The sequence below is a fragment of the Megascapheus bottae genome, chromosome 14 (genome assembly GCF_031878675.1).
Source record: "Megascapheus bottae isolate mThoBot1 chromosome 14, mThoBot2.hap1, whole genome shotgun sequence".
Classification (NCBI taxonomy): domain Eukaryota; kingdom Metazoa; phylum Chordata; class Mammalia; order Rodentia; family Geomyidae; genus Megascapheus; species Megascapheus bottae.
In genome coordinates this window covers 19305943-19330839 of record NC_143522.1, presented here as the reverse complement: position 1 = coordinate 19330839, position 24897 = coordinate 19305943, and positions in this window count along the sequence as shown.

The following is a 24897-nucleotide window of genomic DNA, read 5'->3' as shown; positions in this document are numbered from 1 at the left end:
CTTTTCATGAGTTTGTCTGTGTGTGTGTGTGTGTGTGTGTGTGTGTGTGTGTGTGTCTATGTTTATAACCCTTTCACTAACTTGAGACACATTAAGACACAAGAACCTAATCCACAACATGGAAATTTATTATATATTGTATTTTCTGATGGAATCTGAGGTTACACCACCAGCCTAGAAATCAAGTTGGATGACAGGCACATTGCAAGCAAGCAGAACCAATGGGAGGCTAAACTTGGCTCTACCACTTCTAATATGGAGCCAACAAAGGAGATAAATGGCCCTTCTCCTTAGCATGCAGATAGAAATGCTGTTTGCTAGATACATCTGTATCCAACTAAAATATTTTCAGGCTCTCAAAAAATTCTCACTATTATTGCTATTTAACATTAAACTGAGCAAAATTATCTCTTGGTTGCTATAAAATTAGTGCTTCATAAAAATGCTTCCTTGAAAATATGCAGACAGGAAGCAGACTCCTTGAGGACTCATATAAGCAAGTTTGAACAAGATTTTCCTCAGGAGAGAAAGGAGATGGATTTTGAACTGTTGAAGTAATGTACAATTTCTGAAAGATTTTTGAATATAGTTATCAATGTAAATGTACAGTACAATAAAAGTATATGAAGGCTAAAACCAGGTATGAACAGATTGGAAATAGTATTAAAAATAACCTGGAAAACTTAGAACATAGGGGCCAACCATTTCAAATGTCAGAAAATTTATAGTTCCAAACTATTTTGTTAAATTCAAGTGAAAATTCTCAATTATTTTTCTAAATAATTAACCATATTATACATATATTATACTAAATTATTAGCCCTATATTAACATACATATATATATATAACATAATCAATTTCAATTCCAGGAATTTTAAGAATCAGAACAGAATATACAAATTTAGATTTTAGTTCATTTTACGTAAATAGCACACAAATTGACCAGTTACCTAAGCTCTCTGGGACCTCTGTTTTTCTGGATTTGTTTTGTTGTTGTAATTTTCTTTTTGAAGGTCCTTCAAGATCTAAGTACTGTCTCCGACCTTCTTTCTACATAAGGTTAGCACTCTATCCCTTGAGCCACTGCCTCAATTCTGTCTTTTTCTGAATATTTATTGAATATAAGAGTCTCCTGCCTGAGCTGATTTTGAACCATCACACTCAAATCTAAACCTCCTGAGTAGCCAGGATTACAGGTGTGAGATTCCTGGCTTTTTCTGAAATAATAAAATAATAATAATAATAATAATAATAATAAGAAGAAGAAGAAGAAGAAGAAGAAGAATAAGAAGAAGAAGAAGGAACGACTATTTTGAGGCATGTTAGCAGAGATAAGAGACAAATCTAATCAGGTTAAAAATAATAAATGGGTGATCTAAAAAAAGTCTTTTGAATTTCTGAAGTCTAATTAGGAGATATTTGTGCATCTATCTTTGCTCAACCACTGCAATATGGATAATGCTTCTCTCCCTAATGTGTAGATCAACATTTGACCTTCATAGGTATTTGAGTCGTGTCTTCTTTCATTTATTTCCAAGGAACGTCACAGCATCTCTATCAGAACTATCTATCATTCTCTTGCAAGAGAAAAATGATTTAAAACAAGGAAAATGATTCATGTGATTGAAAATTCAAAAGGTATAATGGACTTCAAGTAAAGTTCAAACTGGAGGTTATTTCATATATTATTCATTTTCTTTGAATATTCCTCACCATTCACTTGTCATGTGAATTGCAACCATAGGTCAATTTTTTCTTGTGATGTCAAAATCATTTCAATAGTTTTATATGATCAGCTACTTTATTCAGACATTATTAAAATGCTTCTGTTTCAGAATTCAAAATAGATATCTTAAAAGCAATTTTGATTGAATCAGTACTTGGTACATGTTTACTTGTGACAATATTATCATGGCTAGTGGAATGGATGAGTTGTTTATAGCGTGGATCACATTTGTCATTTCTGCAATCAAGCACTGAGAGAGTCACTGGATCTAGCTTGCGTGCTGAACACCAAAGAGCATCTGAGGAGTTGCTAGCTTTGTCCAGAGTTTCCTTGACTACGTGAGTAATTGGCTCCTTCTCCTCAAACTAAATTTCCCTTTTATCTTCTTTGCACAGTTTCCATAATCAAAAATGAATGAACTTGCATTGTAAATAAGATTTCAAGGAGTTTTCCTTGACACATAAAGCCAGGAGAAATTTTGAAGAAACTCAACTTGATAAAACAAACCAAAACAAAATATTGAAGGAGGGAGGAATGCAATGAAGATTTCACTATATATCCTACAAAGTTGAGAGAATTGAGGGTAAGAATAGGTAAGGGTGAGAACATTGAAAGGGTGACATTTATTAAGTTGCCTTATGTTTATGAACTGCTTTATGAAATTGCAACTCTTTTGTACGACTTCTTAATCGAAAAGGAAATGGACTTCAAGAATCTCTTTTTATTATGATGCAATTGGGTGCACTTACTTTTGGGAAGAAATGATTGTCAAATAGTTGAAAATCTGTAGAATGGAGAACACCATTCAAAAGTTGTGATCCTACTTTTTTTCTTATATTTAAAATATTTTAACTGAGTCGTATTTGTATGTATCATTGAGGTATTGTTGTTAATACAAAATATGTACATATGTTTAATGATCAAGTTGTGGCAATTATAGTTCTACATCATACCAAATATTTGTCATTTCTGTATGCTGTAAATTTCCTCTTGGAATTAGTTTGATGGGTATATCGATCTATCTATCTATATATCCAACTGTTAAAAAATACAGATAACCTGCTATGTTATACAAAGACATTAAGGAATAATTCTTTTACTGGATTGTGCTATTTTAAATCTTTCTATCCATTTTTGTCTGGTCTTCCTCATATCTGGTGAACATTATTCCATTTCTCTTCAGTGAAATCTAATATTTAGCACTCAAAACCAAATAAATCATATAATACTTATTACTTGATGACTGGATAATTTCACTGAACAAATTAAGTGTAGAGAAAAAAAAAAGATCAATTATCCAGGCAATGAGAGCTACCAGGTAACATCATCGGAACCATCATCAAACTGGCAGAAATGGATAACATCTGCTGTGAGATCTGGAACCAAGCAGTATGTTTACTGTCAGTGCTCTTACTCAAATCCTCATTTGTAGGTAACAGAATTTTGTACACTACAGGTCAAAACTGTAATCAAACATTATTTAAATTGATGGATAAATTAATAAGTCATAGGTATGAAATAACTGAATCAGAACCATAAAATTATAAGGAAGTGATTAAATAATTCAAAAAAGGCACACATAATAAAATTAGATAATTCATGTTCATGGATTGCAAAAAAGATACTATGGTCAAAAATGTATGAACTCTCAAGCATAATTTGCATATCCAATCATTCCTTAAAAGCATCAATGATATTCTTCATAGAAATACATAAAATAATCATTAAGTTCAAATGTCATTAAACACAACACTAAAAAAACAAAACTAAATGTCTAAAATAAAATTAATGAAAAAGAATAAGAATAAAGCATTTTAATACATGACTTTAAAATATAAAGTCACTGTAACCAACATAACATGATGCTGGTCTATAAGCCACTGTGGACTGATAGAAAAACAGAACCCAGAAGCCAATTACATTGTTTTCTAACTTATTTTTTTAAAAATCTGATACTTGACAAATTCTTCAATAATAAACATAGGAAAGGGACTGCCTCTTCTTATGCAGAAAATTGTATCTTCACCCTATCTCTTACCATGAACAAAATGAGTTCAAATGTATTAAAGACTCACAAGAAAGATATGCTATAAAAAAGCAAACTGAAGAAAATCTAGAGGAAAGGCTTTAATACTTTGTTGTAGATCAACATTTTTGGTTAAGGTCCCATAAGCAGAGACAATAAAAAAAAGTACACGCAAAATGGGATTTTATTAATATATTAAGTCTCTGCACAGCAGAGGAACCTAGAAAAAATATGAAGAGGTAGCCAGAAGTGTATGACAAAATACCTGCACACTGTCATTATGAGAAAACCATAAACCATTCATGAATCAAGTATTCTATTACCAACTTTGGTAGAAACATAAGCTAACCACTTAACAATTCTGAATTTTAATATCAGTATTTGTGAAATCATTAACAACATAAATGCTTTAGATTTGTCTTTTAAAATGTCACATCATTTTCAGCATTCCTGGTTAAGTTAACTAATTTCCATAAAAGAGAAGAATCTGTCGTTTTAGGATGGACCGTGAGTGCGGACATGGATATTACACAATTTTTTACAGATCTTGTAGAAGATCTTTCAAACTCAAACTTCTGAGATTCTAGAATGAGATTTAGAAGAAATTAGCATGAACAACCTGAAACAACAGATTTGATAAATTTCTAGAAAAAAATGTTGATTTAAATTGGGACTAATCCATACATCCATTTTATTTTTCCTTTTTAAAATAAAATCGAATGCTTTACCTTTAAATCTGCATCAAAACAAACCAGGTGTCTTAAAGCGGAGTGATTTTTGTGTTTTGAATGGTGTACCTCCTGTGGGAACTAACTGAATTAAATTCTTGATTATAGGAATTCCCTTTATGGCTCATTTACTAGTTGAGGTTCACGACTTTTCTTAGTCTATTTTCTTAATAGGAGATATTTATTATAATTTTTTCCAAGGTAAATTAAGCTTTAGCTCCACACCATATTTCAGTCAAACCTTCTTAAGACAAAGCTTTAAGTGTGGATTAAAAAAAAAAGAGACATCAAACCAAGCCCATCATTATGGTTTTGAAAGCTAATTGGAGCAGAAATTAGCAATGACTCCTCTAATGATAGCCAAATGTCTGATTGTTCCCAGAAGTGAAACAAGTTCTAATGTGAGGTTCCTGAGTCTGGGTTTTTTTTTGGGGGGGGTGGTTCACAATTTCAAATTCATCAGAGAAATTTTCATGTACAAAATACAACCAATTAAAAAAGCGAAGTCTTATGTTAGGGTCCTGCTGATTGGTCCATAAAACCATAATCAAGTTCATCACAGGCAAATCCGACCAGTATTGATTCTGACATATTAAATTAGAGTATTATAATAATTTCTACGTGCTCTAGATGTAATGTATAAAATTAAGCTATTAAGGACTAGGACAGTGAAAGAGTTTCCTTAAAACAGTTATAAACTTGACCTGTATTTACATCAACAACTTAAAATATCATGACATTATTTTTTGGTCCCTGATTAGAACTGTTTGATTTTGTTGTCAGTACTTTCTGGGATTCCTTGGCCTATTCAAGCAAAAAGAGTCTAAGTTTTCTATGAAAATTTTAAGAGACACACTAGGGCTCTTTGGCACAGGTTGAAACATTCTTAAAAAAAGGCCCATAAATACAATAAATTAAAGAAAGTTTGGACAAGTAGGACTGCATTAAACTGCAGGACCTCTATATGGTAAAGGACATAGCTAGAAAGTTAAACAGAAAGCCCACAGAATGATAGAAAATCTTCACTAGCCATACAACAGACAAGAGCCACATATCTAAAATATACCTACAGCTCAAAAAATTGAATCTCTCAAAAACAAATCCTCAAAGAAACAATCATCTCATTAAAAGGTGTGCTAAAAATTTAAAGAAATACTTCTCTGAAGAAGAAATAAGAATGGCCTATAGACACATGAAGAATTGCTGGATATCTCTGGTTGTAAAAACAAACAACAAAAAAAACACAATTCAAAACAGCTTTGAGATTCCATCTAACTCCAGTTAGAATGTCCATTATCAAGAAATCTAATCACATGCCTAGTGAATATAACTGTAACTCGTCTATACATTACCCTGCCAATTTAAAAAAAAGTAAGAAATAAACCTAATCACAAGAGATGGCAGGGATGTGTCCAGAAGGATCACTACTACACTGGGAGTGTAAACTAGTTCATCTACTCTGGAAAGTAGTATGACAGTTCCTCAAATGACTAAACATAATGATCCCCTTGACCCAGCAATCCCACTCTTAGACATTGACCCAAATCTCCAGAAAGAAGACCATATTAAAATACCAGCATAACATGTTCCTTGAAGCATTAATTACCATAGCTAAGATTTGAAACCAATCCAGATGCCCCTGAGTAGATGTATACATCAAGAAGTTATGGCATTTATACACAATGGAATTAATTCTATACTACCACCAGAAAGAATGGCATTGCCGCTTTTGTAAGGAAATGAAAAGACTTGGAAAAAATCATATTAAGTTTTGTAAGCCAGGCCCAAAGAATCATAGGCTCCTCATTTGTAATAATTAGTACACATCTAGGATTCTCCTAGCAGAGGATCACAATAACTCAAAAGCTATCTACATATGGCCATATGGGATGAGGCTAAGCAAAATGAACTCCAGAATAATAGAAACAATAGGTTGATCTTTGTGACTGTTGTTCTTAACGTACTATGTGAAGTTATTTCTTTTCTCTTGTTTTCCCCCCTTAGAGTTCGCCTCATGTTGTTTCTGTATCTGACTTTGGTAGTTGATATTTTGTATAGATATTAATTTCTTTATATGAAATAGGGAAAGGAAGGGGAAAAACAAGATGATTGGGAGGGGTGGGGGGAGAGAAAGTGGAAGAAAAACATGGGAAAGTTACCAGTGTTCAAAAAGTAATATACCTACTACCCGATGAATGTAACTGTAATCTCTGCATCACCTCAAAAATAAAATACAGTGAAAAGACATGCCTAAGTGTTTACCTATAGCATTATTCAGATAAAACTTTTCTTCAAAAGTTCATTTGTATGTATATTTTAACATTGGTAGTCTAATAAACAGTTCCATATAGTAAAGAAAAAGTTATTTGTAAAAGCTACACACAAGAATTGGCTATTGCAAAAATCTATCATACATATTCTGCTCTGATTTGTACTTATTCATTGTATGATACCAGAAAATTTAAATATTGGGTATTCAAATATTTCATAAGTTTACACAAATACTGAGATTGTTGAAACTTTTTTGTATGAAAAGTTTATATTACTATGCCAAGAAATTTTTACAGAATTCTGGAAATTAAAATGGAAGAATGACTCCAGAAGATTGTGGAACTTAGATATTATGAACAAGAAGCAACATCCACATGCATAAAATGTAAGACAAAATATATAACCAATATATAAAATCATAAGAAATAATTGAACAGGGTATATTTCAACAGTAGAAAATCAGGAGGAGTTTTAATTTAGAAATCAAATGTTTCTGAACAAATAAATAAGTGAACCCATAATAATTTTATTATTTGGATATTTATCATTCAGCAGACACAATAAGGGGACCAAAATGAATGCTCATATTTGCCTTCAAAGTGATGTTAGTAACTCCTTGAATTTTAAGGAAGAAACATTTATTCAGAGATATTCAGTCCTGTGTTGTTTTGAGTGCCAAAATGAGGCAGAATTCATTTACAGGGAACATGTCATAGTAAAAAGGAAGAAGAGAGAGCAAGAGTGTGGTATTGAAAAGGAGAGACGGAGAGGGAGAAAGAAGGAGAGGGCAAAAGAGAGTGGCAGAAGTAGAGGGAGAGGGAAAAAGGGAAGGAGAAGGGGAGAGGGACAGAGTAAGAGAGGGAGAAGGAAATGGAAGAAGGAGGGAGAAGGATAGGGAGGGAAAGAGAGGGGGGAAGGCCCAGAGACACCTCAAAGTGTCTCTGGACCATAAAGGCCTACACACATGGCAATTTTTTCTAACTAGGAGCCAACTTCTTATAGGTTATTGAATACAAGTTGATCGATTTAATAATCAATTGATTTTCAAGATCCAGTCATCATTGCTGAAGACCACATCTTAAAACACAAAAAGTTTGCTCTTTGTTTTTTATTGTTGTTGTTTTGTTTCTTAATGTATTTGTTATGATAAACAGTTTATATGCAAAGAAAACCATCACTGCAAAGACAGAAGAGGAAATTCACTTGTATTTCCGCTAAGAATTAATATTACTTTTGAAAAACAAGCTCTTCTATTGAATAAATGTCATTTCTCAAAGCCCTTCAGCTTGTAATTAATTTCATGACTTAAATGACTGCAGAAGCAAAAAGGAAAATGAACAACACCATGGTAAGATTTGAAGGGAAATAGAGATAGATATGGGAACAAGAGTACTCAATCTGCTGTCATCTGGAGCATGAATGAAGTCTGGGTTCTTGGCACACAGACCATTTGGTTAACTAGCTAAAATTTGCTAATGTTAAAGGGTTAAGACATGTAGACATGGCATAGTTTCAGATTAAATACTGTTTCAGTGATATCTTCCAAATAATTCAAATGGTTTGTTATATCATTAACCACATAAAATTATTGTTGCTTTCTTAAATTATATTTCAAAAATATACAAAAGGGGTTGCCAGCTGACAAATGAGTTTATGGATACAATGCATCTTGATCCATGTCACCCAATTTTGTAGGATAAGCATTAATGTTACAACTGTATTCTTTTCCAGAGAACTATATATAAATGCATGGGGTATATATTGCTGATAAAAAAATATACAAAAGGGAGGGAGGGCACTATTCTAAGACAAATGAGTTTGAGAAACTCTGTTCAAGACTGATACTTATATGAATGTCTATAGTACAATTTCACTTACAGTTCTTTTTTCAATTAATTTTTTCAATTAATTTTTCTCAATTAATTTGGTGAAGGAAATTTTTCTGCCGAGGGGGTAATAATAAATATGAATATTAGCATAGGAAATGGAACAGACTGTGAAATAAAGGATGCTCATTTAGAAAAAGCACGACTCTGAAGAACCACTGTATTAAGTCAAGCAAGTATTAGTAGTGGTGGTAAAGGTCAATGGAAGGTAAAGTGGATGGATAGGCTAAAAATCCCATCCATCTATTGACCTTTCCAACTTTGCTTCAGAGGAGGCAACAGATAGAGGTTGACGTTAGCCATGATTGGTTAAGGACATGATAGAATAAATCATTCTTTGATTTCGATCTATGTGATTTATTTGACAGTTGAGCAAATTGTTCAATAGCAGACCTTCAAACCCAAAGCTATTTAGCACCTCACAGTTATATGATGAGAAGAGCAAATCAAAGCTCAACTTAGGTAGTCAGCTGGTTTCAGGTCTCTCACAAGGCTACAGCTAAGTAATAATAGGAACCAATAGTTTCCTGTGAAGGCTCATCTGGATACAAAGCATGCTTTCCAGGCTGACTTTCATCTTTGCTGGTAGAACTCAGCTCCTTTTGGGCTGCTGGAATAGCCTACCTTTTCTCCAACTGCTGTGTAGTGTCTACTATCAATGTTTCATGCATTTGGGTTTCCCATAGGCCAGGTTGCTTCAAAAAGAGAGACTGCAAACAAGAGAAAGCTTGCCAACGAGCAGAAATGACCAATTTTAGTAGCCTTATCTTGCGAGTAATATCCAAACCCTTTTGTCATTTTCCATTTGTTGGAAGCAAACAAGTATGTGCAAGTCAGACCAAACTACCTTTAAATAGAAATAATGAATTTAAAGAAAATTATTCTATATTAGAGTGATTGCTATTTATATCAATGTATGTACCTAAAAATTACTAAAGGTTTAGATTTTCAGGTACACTGAAAATACTAAAATATCCCTAATATGTGAAGTTATCCAACTGTTAGTTTTATTTAGCCATATTACATGCATACATATGTTCAAATCTAGCAAAGATTAAGATGCAAAAAAACACAGGCCATAGCTAGGTTAAAACATTTTTTATTTAAAAGTAATAAAATAAAATAATTAGGAGGATGGAATTTAAAAATGTGAAACCATAAAAGACATGAATTGCTATTGGCCATTTTAAAAAGGTATCTTCTGCATGATCTAATAAGATTCATGAAAAGATTTCTTAACACATCTGTCACTTCACTGGGAGAAATATTGATTAAAATGAAAAAAAAAGCAACAAAGAGAACTTCTATATTTTTAAAATAAATTTTCTTTTAAAAGAACTAAATTTTATTGGAAAGTTTCAACCTGAGGCATCAAAATATATTTTTTAATCAATGAAATCTATGAGCTGAATCTGATCAGGGATAATATACTCTCAAATGAGAACATTTACAATGTACTTAACATATACAAATTAAATCCACACAGAAATAAATACTATTGCTAATTAGAATGTTTATTCTAAAAGGTACTTTTGTTTTTACTGAATGTTCTTAAAACAAAATACTGGTGATTGACTTTCCTTTGCACTATAACACCATATCCAGTGTCATTTCCTTTTAACCTCTCTTGTCCTTTAATATACTACATATGGTTTGGGTAAACCACATGTTTTTGGTTAAAGACTTATTGTTTGCTAAATTGTTGTGGCCTTTTAAATTCTTCACACACTTTTTATCTTCTCATCCCCAGATCTCAGTATTATAAAGACACACATTTATGATTTTTTTCTGCTAATGGATTACTCCACCTCCTGGGTGAGCATACTCAGTAGAGTTTAAAAGTATGTCAATAACAATGTGAAGAATTTGGTGTGTATTTCAATTTTATAACTCTAGCCCCAGTCAGATTAAATGAGTTCAGAGATTTAACCCCAGCATTTGAGAGCTATTATTTGAGAGAACTTTATTTAAATGACTGCTATGTGGATTTCATAGTTACTGACCAGGGATCGTATCTATAGTGTGTTACTGACCATATTATGAACAAAGGATGATTATTTCTGTGTGCTTCTCTCATTTACAAGGTGTACTGACTAGTTGCCATAGTTACTGCAGTTTTTAGATGAAGGAAGTTGGCCTCCCTAGGGTTGAAATGAAGTAAAAGATGGTGTGTGTGTGTGTGTGTGTGTGTGTGTGTGTGTGTGTGTGTGTGTGACAGAGGGAGCGGTGGGGGAGAGAAGGAGGGAGGATCATATTTGGCATATGTAATAGAGTAATGTATATATTTTGATAATATACAGGGAATTTTGGGTACAAATTTATGTTTTTTTGGAAAGAAGAATTCAAGGAGATGGTAAGATATGGTAAATTCAAAGTATAGTTTCTATATCAGCTTGGTAAAGTGCTTTCTAGATGAGATTCAAAGGACAGAAATAAGAGAAGAAAGAGCTCAAATATTAATCCTAGTTCTCTGGATTTTGTAGATGGATGTATTATATTTTGCCATTTTTTGTGATGACTGATATTGCTGAAACATTTGATTTCAGTTAGAATTTAGCAGTGTTTATTTGGGAAATCTCATATCCAATAGAGTTGTCAAGGATGAGCAAGATATATTGCAATAGACATTGATGAACTACAGCTAGAGAAAATATGAGAATTATGGAACTATAGATTGAACAACTTAATATTTATAAAGGACCTGGAAATATCTGATATATAGTACCCATTAGCTATGAATGATTGAAGTTGCTTTGTTATTTTTGCCATTACTGATACCCATGAAGGGAAAAGATGAGGACTGAATTAAAATATTCTAATTAAAATACAAGATTCTTTATTCAAATATTTGTAGCAAAATTGGGAGAGGCAGACATACCAAAGGTGAATTGAAATATGAACAAAAACAAGCACAATAGTATTAAACCACAAAGTATGTACTAAGACAGATGCTAAATGGAAATAAATAAGGATATAAAAATAACTTTTAGTGGCTCAGGCTTATAATCCTAGGTACTCAGAAAGCTGAGATTTGGGGATTGCAGCTCCAAGCCAGGTCATGCCAAAAAGTCCATGAGATTCTAATCTTCAATAAACTACTAAGAAAAATCTTGAAATGTTGTTGTGGCTCAAGGGGTAAAGTTCTAGCTTTGAGTACAAACAGGCTCAGGGACAGCATCAGGCCCTGAGTTCAAGCCCCAGGACTCAAAACAAACAAACCAAACCTCTTTCATGTGGATCCATGAGTTTACATGGCTGTAGTTTCCTCGAATTTTGGAAATAGAAATTTGGCATTATGAAGAGAAGTAGAAACAGGAGGGACAAATGTAAGAACTATGATAATGAACAACAATTTGAAATAATTTATTACAAATGGGATCAGATAGACAATGAAGTGGGTTGACTAATGAATAATTATTGTTTTTGTTATGGTAGGTTTATACAGTAACAAATCTTACAGCTCATTTTAGGTAACAGAATGAACCAGTAGAAACTGGAAAAACCATGATTTAAATGGCAAGTGATGATGATAGGTTTTGAGAAACCTAAAGGAATCATGGAAATTAGAGAACCAAGGAGATGTTTACACATGGAACAGCTTCTAGGAATCTTACCATTGTCCCGAAAGCTGCAATGTGAGACGGTTGTAGAGGATCCTGTTTGATTGCTTCTGCTTGTTTGGAAAGAGAAAGGTGTTTCAGATTTTAGGTATGAGAATATATAAAATAGGGAGGATCTCCCTGAATGAACATTGGAATGTAATTTATCTATAGTGTCAAATTCCCTTCGATGTTTGAGATGAGTAGTAAGCTCAGTTTCATAACATCTCTGTGTAATTGCTTGTGTGCAAGCATAAAGTAAGAGGTACTTAACTTCAAGAAGATTTACTGCTTCCAGGTAAGCATATGGATAGATAAAAGAAGCAATTTCATATTGTTAAAACATTCTATTTTTAATGATATACACAAACCATAATATGAGGACAGTGAGAAATAATGACCTGCAGAGGAAAGGGTTAGAAGGACTATGATAGTTCAGTGTATATGAATTTGAATGACGCAACTATAAAGTTGAATCCTACAGAAAAGAGAACAGGTGGAAGAAGAGGAAGTGGTGTCATAGAGTTCAACATTTAGATTTCAGAATTAATACATTCATGACAAAATCGATAGTATGCCCTAAGAATGATTATATTATGATAGATTAGTGTAACATTGGCTCTGAAGGTCAAGAATATTCAAGTTGTGGTTGTTTTATAGGACATGTAGAACATCCAATTTATGACAGGAATGAAAAATAGTAACACAACTCATCATGGAGAAACTCAATCACGAGCAAAGTGGTTAAATTTTCAAGAAGTAATAAAATAGATAAAGGTTAATAAATGATAAAAATAATGGAGTAGTACAGTTGCTATTATCAGGTAAGGAAAAATTATAAGGTACAATTTAATGGTGAAGTAGGTTTTGAAAGATTAAAGGAGGATACAATATTGAAATTTCTTCCTATAAGTAGAATATGTCATACTGTAATATAGGTGAGATAGACATTTAATCCTCTATCTCCAGGTTCCTATTCAAGTAATAAGATTTAAATATGGCTTACAGTATGGAATACTGGGAGGTATGGTTATCAGAGAAAGGACAGATTTTTATTAATTCACAAAGGTAAGCAGAACATTTAAAAAGAGAAGTTAAGAAAACCGATCTATCCGGGGCGCCATAAAAAAATATGCAAACTGACTTTATGGCTATAAAAAAGATAAACTAACTTTTTGTAGTATTGAAATTCAAACTCACAGCCTTACACTCACTTGACTTTTTGCTCTATAGGTATTCTTCCTTGAATTATGTCTCCAGTCCAGTTTTCCTGAATATTGTCGGATGAAATCTCCTAGATTTTCCTGCCAGGATTTGTTCTGAGTTGCTAGAATTAGGACATGAACCACTGGCCTCTGGCTAAGATATCCTATCTATATTTCATTCCTTATGGTGTAAATAAAAAAGAAGTTAAGAAGAAAATTGCAGGTTAGTATATACTATAATTAGTGAGTAAATAGTAGGAACATTTTACCTAGTTATTAAAAGCAAGGGAATGTTCCCACTAATAATATTCAGTAGCAGATGTTTCAAGAGGTTCTTAAATAGAATAAAGGCTTTAGAATGTATGTGTTTGTTTTTCTGTTTTTGACATTACTTAAGACATTTTGCTACAATATGGCAGTTATTTATGTTTATTTTGTGATCTGAAAGATCAACCTTTTTTCATTTCCACTCATGTATACAGTTGGTATTCATTTTGTTTTCTGTTCTTTATAATCTATACTATTTCTACTTGCTTTCATAAAACCATTGAGTCTTCTGCACATGAATGAAACTGCATAGAAAGTTGAGGGCCACACACAGATGGAGTTTTGTAGAACCCAGGATAACCTGTCTTCAAAGTATCATGATTCTGTGACTCAAAACTAACCAGAAGACTAACCAATAACACTATAAATTATATTTCAGATTTGCATGCTGGAGTCAGAGTGCTATTCTGTTCAAAAAGAGACAATAGACCACAACTGAGGATATATCTGGGAAATGTCAAAAAGGTAATTGTCCATTTTTAACTTTGCAAGCTAATTTTGTGTAATGGCGACCAACAGAAAAATAAGCTTGACTCACTGTTTCAGAGGCTTTGATTCATGGATAATTGGCCTCATGCACACAAGAAGAATATCATGGAGGTGGAAAATGGGGGCAGAGAAATTGTTTACCTCATGATGAACAAGAAGCAGGCAGAGAGATCAGAGTGAGATAGACCAGATATTTCCCTCAGTGACCTACTTCCTCCAGGAAGGAAGAGACCCCACCCCTTAGCTCTTCCAAAACCTTCCCAGAAAGTGTTGTCACCTGGAAACAAAATATTTCATCCTTGAGTCTGTAGAGAACATTTCCTGTTCAAAATATAACAACTGATTTTCACTTACCATTAACTAGCCACAGTATATTATGTAGCAGTAAATTAGAGATTAATACATAATGATCTGCTGATTAAATTGTAGTGGACATTTAATTGATGAAATAGACATTTTATTAGTGCAGATTTAATTATCAGAATATTTGTCAGGTTCATAAAATATTATTTCAATATGAGGCAAATTCTAGCTTATAATAATATTTTATTCATGATATTTTTTCAGTAGAAGCATAAATGATCAAATAATTATCAGAACTCAAGCAGAAACATATTATAGATAAAAATGAAGATGCTTAAATCAATTTTTAATACAATTGGCAAAATAGCATCTAGTCATTCTATAGCATATACTCACAGTAGGAGAAGATAGCAATATTGTTCTCTCATAGCAGATGAAAATCAGAAAAAACAAGAAAAGAAATCATCTAAAAATTCCATTCAAATTAAAGAGTTCTTTTGATTCACATACAGAAAAAAATAGTAAAAAGCAATGACATGAAAGTAAAGCAAGATCTTTTGACAGGGAAATACTGTCAAGAAAGAGAAAAGCTAAGCCAAATAAAGAGAATGAATGGTTATATTTGCATGTAAAGAAATACAACATTTTTATTTGAATGTAGGAAAATAAAGGCTTGACTACTGATAAAATCATTTCAAAGAAATAAGCAGACTGAGGTTTGAGAGCATTGATAAAGGAGGGAGTTTGATTGCAATACAGAATTTATATGTATAGAAATGTCATCATGTTATTCTCCTTATACAAGTAATATATATTAATACCTTTATTGGTTCACTTTAATTGAAAAGATCATAGAGAAATTTAAACTTTCTTTTGATATTTTTCAGGACTGATTTTGCTAAGAGAAAACTGACAATGGGTTGCCCGAAAATAAAACACACAAATGCTCACATCTGAATGAGAGTCAGATAAAATTTTAAACATAAAGAAGCATCAAATGGTTGTGGCTTCAATAGTTTCTTCAGAGAAGACAGGAAAGTAAGCAGTAGAGTCTTTTCTGGAGGGAAGAATTTTTTTAATGGAGAATAATCCCAAGGAGAGATTATAGATGGTAATAAACTTCCTCTGGTCTCTAGATGTCATGTTTGATTTTTAGTGTCTGTGATAGAAGTTTTATTTCCTTTGATTGATGGAATTTCAGTGAAAGATTGAATGCAATTATGTCTATCTTTGGTCAGTCTAGTACTTATGTAGATAGGAATTTTAATTATTTTTAGTCTATAAATATCTACATATAAATATATTATAAAACTCATTTTATCCTAGTCACCTTGTTCTATTTTTTTTCCATTTTATTTTGTTGTCAGGATGATGTATATAGGGGTTACAGTTACGTATATCAGATAGTGAGTACATTACTTCCTAAACACCCATGTTTTCTGCCACTTTCCTTTTCCCACCCCTCCTAAGTTGTAAAGTTCATTTCAAACATATTTCTTGTAGATACCGCTGTTACATTGCTTCACTTTTTATCCTCTGTCTCATCTTCTTATTTTTCCCTTTACTTTCCTTATTTCAAATTTCAAATAAACATCTATAAATGCACTAAGTAATAAAATCAGATACAGTAATAACAAAAGATAAACCATAAGGGGTAAAAAAGAGAAAAGAAATAACTTCACATAATATTTTTAAAACAACAACCACAAAGATAAACCTCTTGTCTCCATATCCTGGAGTAGTCTTGATCTATTTTAAATGATGTCCCTTAGCATTTGTTCAAGGGTTGCAATTGTTTTATGAATGAGAAGCACTTTGAAAAGCACATATTGCAGCTTTACCACATCAATCCTGTACTGGACATAAAAGTAACCTGAATAATACCAATATAGTATTTTAAATTGAAATGTGACTTTTTGAAATTGCAATTCCATAACAATGCTGCACAACAAAAGTGATAAAGTCATAACAAAATGGTGGTTTTAGATGTATACTCTACATGATTCTAGCTTTCACAGGTAATGTCTGTTTCTGAGAGGATCATTAAAAGAATACCATAACAAAGGAGATTTGCTTCATTTGGCAGACACCATAAGCTACACTCGTGATATTCTGGAAGAAATTTAGGCAGGATAAAATTGTGGTGCAACATATTTCAGATTTTATTAAACATTGATACACATAGTAAAGTGATCAACATAAGAACAGATGCAAAAAATAAAGAATTAAATAAGAAATGACACATATTTTCAGTTATTACAATTTTTCATGTAAATCATGCAGAAATTAGAATTACATTGTATATTCTTCATGTGTCTATATTCAGAGACATATTTTGTTCTTTATGTCCACACCTGGAGAAGACTTCCAAATGGTTAGTATACTTTTACATGAAATAATAAAACGCATAAATAAATAACATTTTCTGATCGAAACCAAACCAATTTCATTGCATAAGAATATAGTTTATCTTTATTCACAAGGTTTCAATGCTCTCCAGATAGACTGATAAAATAAGTCCAAGAATTATATTTAGTACTCTATTTTCATAAACATATTTACATACATATATAATTTTTATACATTATATATGTTTTAAATATAGATGATATATGTAAATAGATATTGTAATTCGGTAAAATGATATAAACCAATGCAATATTCATTCGTTATCTCTCCCTGCAACTAAAATGTGAATTTAGCAGAGCCATATCTACTATGTTCCTTGTCTAAACTTATTACAAGAACTTGGCTTTATGGAAGTAGAATGTCAATACACTTGTATCTACGAAATTAATGTAGAAGATGAATGTAAACTAACATGAAAATATATAAATTTAATTCTACAAGAAAGTTTTAAAAGATATCATATATAATGTCTATTATACTTCACCAAAGGAGGAAAAGGATAGGAGTTTTCACAAGCATGAATGTCTATGTTTATTTTTGCTAATAAATAAAATAAAATAAAACTGAGAACTTCCATAAACCACCTTGAGTTTCTACACAATTTCAGCATCATGAGGTATGAAATAGCATATTTTTCTCTAAAAATTAGACACACACAATGAAAGAATGTTTACTTCTCATACTTATTTAAAGTTTTAAATAGTATAAGAGAAATTTGTGTCTGACCATAAATAAAAGTATAGTCACATAATTTTATTTTAAATTAATAACAGAACTTGAAGGTTCTCCATTGCTAGAACAAAGAGAAAACACATGCTCTTCAGTCAATGTTCTAAAATATTTTTACTACTAATGTCATGAAACATTTCCTTTATGGTTTTCTTCTGATGAACTTGTAGTTTTGAGACTTGCAGTCTAAGTTAATTCATTTTGTGTTTTAGTTGTGTACATAGCTTAAGATGAGTCTTCTTATTCTTTTTTGTGTAGATATCCAGTTGTCCCAATAATTTACCCTTTTCCTATTGTGTATTATTAAAATGCAATTGTCAAGGGATCTTCATATTCTCAGAGATGTCACAGAAACATGTACCAACAGTATGAACAAATGTAGAATATCTCAGTATTACCACCTTTAGTAGATTGGCTCTCTAAACTAAAACATAAAATGTATTGCTGAGAATGTGGAGAAAAACTATAACTGAATAGTGTTGGGGAGAATAAGACTGTAAAGCACTATGGAAAACAGTATGGAGTTCCCTGAATCAATTAAGATACCACATGATTCAATAATACTACTTCTGGTTAGGCATCCACAATGAGCAAAGTATATATGCTGAAGAGAAATGTTCCTTCTTGCCATGTTCATTCAGAATTATTCAAATTATTTACCCATGAAGTTAGAATAAGTGGCAGTAAACAGATGAATAGATAAAATTGTATGTAGATATACAATTATCAATGGGAAAGAAATTATATATCAATGAATAGAAGGTGCTACATTGTGTGAAATAACCTAGGAACAGAAACTCACATCCTTCGTGATTTCATTTTGGTGTGGAATCTAGGAAAGTTGTAGTCATAAGAGTGAAATATAGAGTAGCCATTAAAATAATTTGGAAAAAAGGCATGTAGCACAAAATTCTTTTTCTTAGGAGCAGTAAGCACAACTGTACACACATACAATATGATAATCAAGTTAAGAAAATGTAATCTCGAAAATTGCTCGGTACATGCATTCATCACTGTGTGAATTAGCCTATGTTGAATATTTAACAAAGCACAAACACATGAATATGTATACATATATATGTATTTCAAAACATACTTAAAAGAATATAAAGATACAATTTAAATTTGTCTATTTTACAAAAAAAAGTAAATATAAATAGTTAGCATTCTCTAACCTTTGAGCTGAAAGATCAGAAATGTTCAAATACACTTTGATCCAATTGCTGTTTCAAATTCTGAGTTTCTGAGTATGTATAATATATGAAAATATTGAAGTTAATTATTACCACTATGTTATTGCTTGGATAATGATTTGTAACCAAGGTAACTGTATAATGTATTAGTCAAACTAGAACATCAAAAGAAAAGTAAAATAAAGTGATAATTAGAATTATATAACTTAGAGTATTTATTTTGCAAAGAAAAATATGTGTACACAGATGTAACAGCAGAAGAATAACAATTATTTAGAGTAGTCTCACAATACTAAGCACCTCAGGCAATTTATTTTTATTTATTGGATATACAAGTACTTGAACCCTGAGCTATGTACACACTAGACAACAACTCTACTATTCAGCTAACCAGCCTCTTTTGTTTTATATTTTTGTTTTCAGATAGTCTTGCTCTCTCACCCAGTCTTGCCTCCAAATCATTGCCCTGCTGAATGGATAACTAGGATAACACATGCACCACAATGCCCACCTAGAATTATTGTTCTATCTTGGTGTCGCACACCTATTATCATAATTACTTAGGAGGTTAATATCTGAGAATCACAGATCAAAGCCAATGAGACTGACAAATTCTTGAGATACTTATCTCTAATCAGTAAAAGGCTGGATACAGGGATGTGACTCAGAAACCCAGGCATGAGCAAAAAACACATGGAGGGTATAAGATCCTAAGTGAGGGCAAAGTCCTGAGTTTGAGCCCTGTTTCAGCACATACATGAAAGACATATTGTTATTGTTGCATAACTATATAATTAAAATATTCTTATCATTTCAAGGACAGTATTTTTCAAAGTTTAGTGGGAAGGAAGTTACCTTCAGCCAAGTATAAAACTAAATAGGAAATATCCAAGTAAATAAGTAAATAGGGATGCAAATGAAAAAATATAGAATGGGATTATGGAATGCTATTTAACAAGATGTACGTCTGTACACCTGTCCAGATATCAATTTTCCCCATCTCACAGGTCTCTGCCTTAGCAGATTCAGCCAAACACAGATGCAAAACATTCCCTCTGAGCAGACATTGGAGGCTTTTTCTCATCAGCATTGCTTACTCTTTAGTAACTATCCACATAATACTGCACTGTGTTACGTATTAAAAGGAATGTAAGATGACATAAAGTATAGGAGATATAAATAGTTATATGAAAATAAGAACCACTTATTATTTTTGTCTAAGTATCTTGAGATTGTTGTATTGGTGGTAGAAATTGCCTTGTTCAAATTTCTTGAGAATAACTATACATCTGTAAACATATTTAAATAAAATTTCTAAAACTACATTTGTGCAAAGGAAGAATAAAGAAATTAAGTACAAACAGATGCAGTCCCTTACATTTCAGTACAGATTGCAATTGAGATGCTGAAAAGCTCTATACAAAAGAGAATCTACCACACAACATATGGTACATACCATATGATTATCATAGTCAATACAACTCTTTACTTTTAAAGAAATAACTTCAAGGAAGAAGAAACATGGACAAGTTTCTCTCAAAACGTGTTTAAAACCACGACAATACACTGTCATAGATATGAAGGGAACTGGCAGGTAACAAGAAAATGAAAGTCGAGACACCAGTCCACATGTGTCCAATGTTTAGGTCCTGTGTCCTGTCTCCCGGCTGTTCTTCGGTCACCATGGCGTCCCAATTCAGCTCTCCACCAGAGCTGAAATGGTCTGTTGGTATTGTATTTGTTGTTTGTGTCATCTCCTGCTTGTTTCCCAACTGTATGGAGTGTGTTTTCTGACTTTGAGATGAGAGCCTGCTATGCAATCACTGGCCTTTTAATAATAAAGACGCCAAGATTCAAAACACACACACACACACACACACACACACACACGAAAATGAAAGTCCAGAAATAGCCCCTGAATGTATAAAAATTCATGACAATGGCAGCTCTGTGCATGATATGTTGATATGCTGATGAGCATTGTGATTTATACGAGTTTTGAGCAGAAGTAATACAGCTTGCTAATTTTTGCAAAGAGTTATATAGCAAATGAATAGCTACGTTTCAGAAAGCATTTGGAGTACCATTCAGCCGTGAAGAAGAATGAAATACTACCATTTGTCAAAACATTGATGAAACTAGGAGTTATTGTGTGAAGCAAAATAAGCTAGTCAAAATGGGGGGAAATGCCCATAGTTCTTTCACATATGTGGGGATTTGAACAGGAAACCATTCATTCTGAATGATTGGTGTTGTGCTGACAAGGGGAAAGTGGTTAAGGGAAGGCTGTAGCTGCTCACTGTGCACCCTACTGCATGTATTGAAATGTCATCCTAAAGCCTAATAATATAGCTGTAGTTAATCCAGGTTAATCAAGCACTGAAATTTAAGTAAATAAAACATAGGCCAACTAATGAGCACTATGAGTTAATGCAACATCAGAAATCAATAAAATGAAATTATTTAGTATAATTGTTTAAAAAATGCCATACGCACTGAAGCTTCACTAAGCAGAACTGATTTTAATACTTCAGTTTTGCTAATTAAATGATTGTAGTTATTGGTGCTTATAAATACCTCATAAATACAGGACTCAATCTGCATAATCTAATGTTAGAAAAATCGAAGGAAAACTGGCTCAAGTTTAACATTTTATCTCATAAATGAAATTTTCTTTAAGAAGCATTTTTACTCAGCTTGTTTGTCTTGAGAAATATTTAATGGTAGAGCCTGGAAAATGTTACCTGCTATTAGGCCACATTATTTTATTTACAAGTTTTCCTTACAACATGGCCAGGGTAAAGCATTCTGTCAGTATTCCCATTTTATTTAGGCATCAGCCATGGCACTTGGCTTTGAAATAAAACCTGGTATGTAAGCCAAAAGTCAGTTTTATTTTTTTGCTTAAATAAATTTTGAAATACATTTTGGCTAAGCCATTTTAGTTAACATAGAACATAAATAAATATAAGTAACTCCAGATGCATTTGGTTCCCAATGAAATACAATGGAAAAGATATGTTTTCTTGAAAACTAAAAAATAGAATAAGAAGGGGGGATGGGAGGAGGGAAATGGGGACCAAGACATGTGAAAGGGTATCAATGTATTGGAATTAATGCACCATCCATCTGGCAAATATCATGTAACCCTTCTATTAATTACAATAAAAATATGAAAAAAAGAATAAATCTTAAAGAAATGGCCAACCATTTACCTTGCTCCATAGGTCTAAGATATTTTTATTTAAATGTGTGCTATTGCTTTTAGTGTATTCAGAGAAGACTTACCTAGAAAGACATTCAGACATGACTAATAAACCTGCTCAAGTGTCACTCATTTCCTTTATTCCATATATTTTTATTGTAATTAACAGTAGGGTTACATTATATTCACCAGATAGAAGGTGCTTTACATCACAAACAATGACACCCTTTCATATGACTTGGTCCCCATTTCCCTCTCCTACCCCACCTCTCATCTTGTTTCCCCCCTTCCCTATCCTATTTCAAATAACCAAATACACATACATAAAATACATCAGATAGCAAGGTGAAATACTGTAATAATATGAGATAACCAAGGGACAGCAAAAGAGATGAGAGATAACATAGTACATTAAGGACAACAATCACTCATTATATGGCTTTTGTTTCTATATTCTGGAGGTCCTTTCATTTAGTGTCATACTATATGGCCTTATGTATCTAGGTTTTGTTCTATTGTAAATCTCTGCTAGGAGAGTCCAAGGTTTCCACTGGTTATGATAAATGAAGGAAACCATTGAGCCTATGTTCCTTTGAGTCTGGCTTAGTTCACTTAATATGATTTTTTTCTAATTCATTCCATTTCCTTACAAATGGGGAGATATCATTCTTTCTGACAGCAGCATAGAATTCCATTGTGTATAAATACCACATCTTGTTGATCCACTCATCAAGTGAGGGGCATCTGGGTTGGTTCCATATCTTTGCTATGGTATGTAGTGCTGCATTGAACATCTTTGTGCTAGTGGATTTAGTATGTCCTTGTTTCTGGACGATTGGGTAAATGCCAAGTAGTGGAATTGCTGGGTCATAGGGGATCTTTATGTTTAGTCATTTGAGGAACTGCCATACTGCTTCCCATAGTGGTTGAACGAGTTTGCACTCCCACCAACAGTGTAGTAATGATCCCTCCTGGCCAGCTTCTGTCAGTGTCACTCATTTCTTTTGTCTACAGTTCCTGGCATTATTACTGTCTTCATTATTCTGTGTTCTTCTTAAAGCTGCTAGCCCCGGCATTTCATTGAGTAGAGAGGTAACCCCCCCCCCTCTCAGAGTTTGATAGTATAGGGTTGTAAGATGGGCAGGAGCTTAACACTTACTCCAAAGAAATATCTGCAATCTCTTGGTCATAATGCCATTCAAGTCTCCAACAGAAACAGAAATGCATTGAATATGCACAGCAAACTCACGTTCTTATATATATACTTTTGAGGTTGGGTGAGAAACAGTTACCTGGGCAAAAGAGACAAATCTGAGAGAAAATAAAATGTTTGTAGATGTAGGCCCATAAGAGCATTGATTTGGGGATTAGATGACTGTTGAATAACTCTTCTTCTCTTTGATTGCTAGGACAGGCTCATCACTTCTTAAACATAACTTACCAAGCTTTGCAATGTGAATAACTAGAACATGTTCCTTTATGGAACTGTGAACTTCCAGAAAGACATTATATCTAGAATACATTACAGAAATATAACACCCACAGAAGTAAAAGAAAAATAACAGAATGTAACATTACTTAGACAATATATACTAAGAAAATACCATCATCATATTCAATGCATATCTGAAGACATCTAGAAAATTGAGGGGAGGAGTTATTTTAGGGATGGGGATGATTGAGGAAAAGAATGACACCAAGCAAAACACATTGTTGATTTATTGAACAATAATTCTCTTAATTAATTAAAAAATAAAATATAAGAAAAATAAATTGAATATTCTTAATATTGATTTGATAAATTGGTTTATGGATGAGCCAAGGTGAAAATACTATTAATACTATGTGCTGCTTGGGGGATCCTAGAAAAGACACAACCTCCTTATATCTCAAAGTCTTTATTTGGAAAAGATTACACCCTGGAGGGTTATAAGCAATTAATAGGTAGCCTGTAAATAATGACAGAATTTACTAGGATTCTAACCATGATTCACATATCAGCACCAAAAACATGGCAATTCAGGATTGGAGTCAGCTGACTGAACTGCATGCAGAGTAACCAGAAGCCTCGAGGGAGGCTCTCCCCAGAGCTGTGACTGGAGATCCATAATGTCATGGGCTGGCAGAGAGGTAAAACCTTTTTAGTCCATGTCTAGATGTGTGGCTTTTGCTGTTAGCCAAAGAAGTATTTCTCCTACTTTTAGTTGTTGCATGCATAGTTCAGACAGAATGCTGGTAAAACACCATAAATAAATAGAGAACAACAAACAAGTAAATAAATAAGCAAATGAACCAGTGGTAAAAATAATCTGTTTGCAGTAAAACAATGGCATTCTCATTTGACCAACTAAGTAAGGCATGTTCTTATTTATATTCCTTTAGCTAAAATAAGCCAAAGATGTGCTTACAGTGACTGGCCACTTTGAGAAGGTGATATGTCAACAGGACTTATTACACAAGTAAAATCTTATTTCTTTTGACAAAGAATGACAATTGTATTGAGTAGAATTTCAACACCATCAGTCACATAGTCGGAAATTAGAGAAATGCTTACATGATCTTGATTTATTTTCATTTTTTTAAATACCACATTAAAAATACCACATTTCCTAAGCAAGTATGGATACCAGAGGACAGGATTCCACTTAGTCGTATTTTTCCAGAGAGTAGAACCATGCTACAAAGACTACTATAGACTGTAGAACCAGAGTAAATATATCTTTTTAATTTCCAGCTAAAAGCCATAGGTTATGTACAAAAAAATCTTGGTAGGTTATCCAACTTAATATTTTGTTTATC